A 5,054-nucleotide genomic window follows, 5' to 3' on the forward strand; every position below is an offset into this window, starting at 1 on the left:
TCTCTCTAGAATTCCTTTCTCTCTCTAGAACTCGTTCTTTTGTCATTTTATTTCTGCCGCTATTCGATATCGAATAATGTCTTCGGGGGGTCAGCGCATCGAGTCGAGTTTAGAATCGGGCTCCAGATCTGAACAGGAAGTTTCTGGGAGTGTGAGCTCCTCTCCTGAGGTGTCTTCGAGGTCTGAAACCCAATCGGATCGAGGAGAGTCTCCATTGGTTGAATTGGCGGATCGAGTTCGTTCTGACGGGGCGTCTCCGCGAGGAGAAACTGCGACGGATCTTCAAATAGTTCCTTTCGAGGAAGATGGTCGTGACGGGAAGGCTGCGGGGCATGTCGAGGAAGAGGTCGATGAAGGGGATGAAGAAGAAGACGGTCAAGGCGCGGAAGAGGAACAAGGCGAGGAAGCCAGACCTCGATGAAAAGGTTCCAAGGGTAAGGGAGCCATCAAGAATCGACTAGTCAACATTCCGTCTCAGATGACGGCTCAACGCCTAGAAGAATTTCAGTTACGATACGGATTTCGAGGCGAGCTGATGGCGCCGGGGCCTGAAGATCGACCATGGCATGCACCAGAGGGTTGGGTCACGCTCTACGAAGCATGGTTCAGCCTTTGTCATCTCTGGATGCCTCTGCCGAGGTTGTTGACGGATTACGTCCATCGTCGAGGTATTGCGTTCTCGTAAATCCTTCCAGCGGGGATCCGGTTCATGGTCGCGGCCCTGTTATTTGGGAGCGAGGTTGGGGTCGATGTAGACTGGCGTTTCTTCGAGGAGATGACTACTGTTCAGAAGAACAACTCGATCCCGGGCACATATACGATAAAGGCAAGGAAAGACTGTCCTTGGTTTATCCCGTCAACAGGACGCCTAGCTGGGAGGCGTCTTTCTTTTTCGCAAAAGTGGATGAGGCGTTGGTTGTTGATACGACCAGAGATTTTAGGAATGAGTGGAGCAATAGCATCGGTAGATCGCTAATTCGGTCATATTTCGAGTTTTCCCTTTCTTTTGCTGATGTTTCCTTGTTTTTCGCAGATCGAAACGTCCAGCTCGAAGCTTTCCCGGAAAATTTCCACGCGAATATCCAGAAGATTTTAGAGCTGTTGGGATACAACATTGGCTTGACATTCATCGCCGGAGGGTCAAGGCTGCCATCACTCGTATTACAAACGGTAAGTTCGATGTCATCGATATTATGAGTCGAGCTCTTACGTCATCTAACATGTTCTTTTGTTTCAGCTAGTTGGAGAAGAGAAAATTCTCTAAGGGAGAGAGCGATCGCAATGGCTCCAATCCAGGTGAACGCGCCCAGCCTCGCTGCACGTCTGAAAGCTAAGAAGAGTGAGAGCAAAGATCGGGGCCCTTCTGCCTCTCGGCCTGACCGTTCGGATCGGGCGCCGGTAGTTCAAGAGGAGGTCGAGGTAGTTGCCCAACGAGACGCTAACCTCGAATCTGTCGACGATGGTGGGGTCGAGATTCAGATCACTGAGGATCAAGTGGCGATTCCGCGAGCAGATGACGAAGCCGATGAAGCCACGCAGTCGGCGAGGCGTGAGGAGAAGAAGCAAAAGAAGAAGAAGCGTGAGGAGAAGAAACAAAGGAAAGAGGAGAGCGAGGCCGCTCACCTCGCTAAGAAGGAGGAGATCGCCAAGGCTAAGGCGAAAGGAAAGAGGAAAAAGCCTTCTGGAGAGAGCCACGACGGTGGTCAAATGGGAGGCGAGGAGGCGAGCAAGCGATCTAAGGTCGATCCAGCTGGTGACGACAAAGCCAAAGAGATCGACTGGAGCTTTTCGTTCGAGTACCCCGAGTCGAACGAACCGTTTGTCAACAATGTTGACAAATGTGCAGAGCTATTCGGGATGATAAGGGGCTCCACCTCCGAGGTCCCCCCTGGTACCGATGGGGCTTTCAAAGACATGGCGAGCTTCGCCTTTAAGGTATGTCTGGAATCTTCACTTTATTTTTTCTGTGAGTTCGACCGATATATTTTTTTGTTTTTATTTTCAGTTCATCGCGAGCTGCAACCGCGCACGGGGTCAGTACATGCGCTAGCTCCGGAATGGTGTCGCTCGGCTAAAGGATGCCCAGGCTGCCGGCGAAAAGGCAGTGAAAGAACGTGACGCCGCCATCGAGCAGCGAAGGATCGCCGAGGACAATTGGCAGACCATGAAAAGGAAGGCGGAGCAGCTCGAAGCAGGGGTGAAAGAGCTAACCGACAAGGTCTAGGCGATGAAGCAAGAGAACCTGGATTTAATCAACAACTTGCAGATCGTCAACGAGGCCAAGATCCAGGTCGAGAAGTCGATCGCCACTGAAGTCGTCCGGGCACAGCGGCAGGCTGATGAGAGGATCGAGGCGGAGACGACCCGAATTTGGGCAGATGGTGAGGCAAAGTATTCAGGTCGCATCGATCGGCAGAGGATTCAGGTTGCTCAACAGGAGGCGATCGAGAAGGTTAAGCTCGATCTAGTTCAGGCTCGAGGTACATTGGAGTGCCTTGATCTCTTGAAGGAGCAAGAGATGTCTGAAGCAGAGTTGAGAGCCGAGCTGGAATCGTCGAAGCGCGACTGCAAACAGAAGCTCGAGAACCTCAGCTTCACGGATCTTGAGGAAGGCGACTTGCCTCCGCCATACCCTGAAACCCCAGATGGTGGTTCGGATCGAGGTGATGCCGAGGATGAAGAGAACCACGAGGGCGGAAATGAGCCTGAAGAATAGATCTTACTTGCCTTTTTCTTATTTGTTGTTGCCTCTTTTCTTTTGATTTTTTTTATTTTGCCTCGTTTGTAAGGACCCGACCTGATCGAGATGATGCCGAGGTTAAGCTCGCACTTTGAATCGTAAAAAGTTAATAAATACGAGGTATATTTAAGTAAAGCGAAACGACTAACGCGAATATCCTCATCTTATCAATGAAGTATTAGCTCGCAATTTAAATGACAATAGATTCGAGATGAAATGCTTGATATGAGGTGGATCTTGACCTAATTAAACAAAACCTACAAATGATAGGCGCGAGATATGACCTAAGAGAATAATGGATGCGAGGTACAAGATACGAGGTGAAACTCGGCTTAAGGGAACAATAGGTGCGAGGTGAAACTCGGCTTAAGGGAACAAGAGGTGCGAGGTGAAACTCGGCTTAAGAGAACAATAGGAGCGAGGTGAAACTCGGCTTAAGAGAACAATAGGTGCGAGGTATGACTCGGCTTACCCTGTTTTATTTCATTAATCGTGTCCGAATAGTGAGAATGATCTCGACGTAGTTATTCGGGTGATTTAAGAAAGGGTGCGGGACTGGTCTCGGCTTATTCTCTTATAATCGTAAGGTTTTTGTTCCTTAGGATTTATTAAGAGTTTGCATTGTAGGGAAATGCGTATTAGAGGATCGAACATCTAGCTAGGATGTCGATGTGAAAGATGTCGATGTAAAAGTTGGTATAAATAAAATTTTATTAATAGCTGTACCTCGTGAGAGGTTGCCTACGTACCAAACAAACTGGGATCAAGCCGATCGTAGTTCACATTCGACATCTAGCTCGACCGAGTATAGCTCGGTGAGCGTCTTTTTTTTTTTTTTTTTTTTTTTTTTTAGTAGTAATACCGCTTTATGTTCATCGAGTTCCACGATCGCGGTATCATTTCGCCATCCATCGTCATCAGCTCGTAAACGCCAGGTTTTACAACGTTGGTAAATTGGTAGGGGCCTTCCCACTTTGCGCCCAGTTTTCCGGCGCGGTATTCTTCGGTATTTTCGAACACCTTGCGAAGGACGAGGTCGCCAGCTTCGAAGTGTCTACCTTTCACGCGTTTGTTGTAGTAACGTGAGATTTGCTGCTGATAATTTTGCATACGTAACAGAGCGTGATCTCGCTCCTCCTCGAGCATGTCGAGGCTATCCTTCATCATTCTTCCGTTCTTATATCGTCTTGTGTCAACATCGTTCTGCGTATGGTTGGTAGACCGACCTCGGCAGGAGCTAAAGCTTCCATGCCGTGAGACAACGAGAAAGGAGTTTTATTCGTCGACCGTCGCGGTGTAGTTCGATGCGACCATAGGACTCCGTCCAGTTCGTCTGCCCATAAGCCTTTCTTATCTTCGAGTCTTTTTTTTATGCTGTCGAGGATGGTTTTGTTGGTTGCCTCAGCCTGGCCGTTTCCTTGTGGATATCGCGGTGTAGACTTGCTAAGTCGTATTCTCCATTTCGCGCAGAAGTCCTCGAAGACATTGGAGATAAATTGGGGGCCATTATCGGTGACGATCTCGTAAGGTAATCCGTGGCGGCAGATGATGTTCTTTCAATATGATATATCCATAGCTACTACTACAGGTTCTCTCCAGCCTTTGATTGTTGCATATTTGTTGTATTGTATCCGCACACGAGGTCACTTTAGTAAATATATCTAGGTGGAGCTCGGAGATTCTTGTTAAAATAGAGGTGAGATCGATGTGAATATTTCGGGGTTGTTTGGGCGAGGTCAACTAAGCGAGGTAAGAGTTGTGATTATAATTCTCGAGTATATTTGTCTCTATTTCAGATTACGGATCCCGTAATAAATGAAGTTACAGAGCTATTTATAGTGTTCAAATTAGGTTACATCTCGGTCAGAGTAGTTTGGGCGGCCGGGTAGATAGACCTGACCGACCGTCTATCGGAATGTCTCGCTGGTGAGCTGTTTCATCAACGTCGACGTGGTGAGCTACTCCTTCAACGTCGACGTGGCGAGCTACTCCTTCAACGTCGACGTGGCGAGCTACTCCTTCAACGTCGACGTGGCGAGCTGCTCCTTTGTTATGGGAAATTCATCTCTTTAAACGACCTCGTTTTGGCTTTATGGATGGGCTTGTTATTCTTTGAGCTCGTTGGGCCTCTCTGATTTGCTAATAGGCCTGGTTAAAATTACAAAAAGAGGGCTGTGCTCAGCCCACCTACAACAATATTCAATATACTTATAGGTTCAACATTATCTCCAAAAACTTGTGAAATTAATCTCTAATCTCAATCCATAATCCAACAAAAAAAACTTGAAAATTAATAGCTACATAAATAGATGAG

Source organism: Eutrema salsugineum, unplaced genomic scaffold (genome assembly GCF_000478725.1).
Source record: "Eutrema salsugineum unplaced genomic scaffold, Eutsalg1_0 scaffold_14, whole genome shotgun sequence".
In the NCBI taxonomy this organism is placed as follows: Eukaryota; Viridiplantae; Streptophyta; class Magnoliopsida; order Brassicales; family Brassicaceae; genus Eutrema; species Eutrema salsugineum.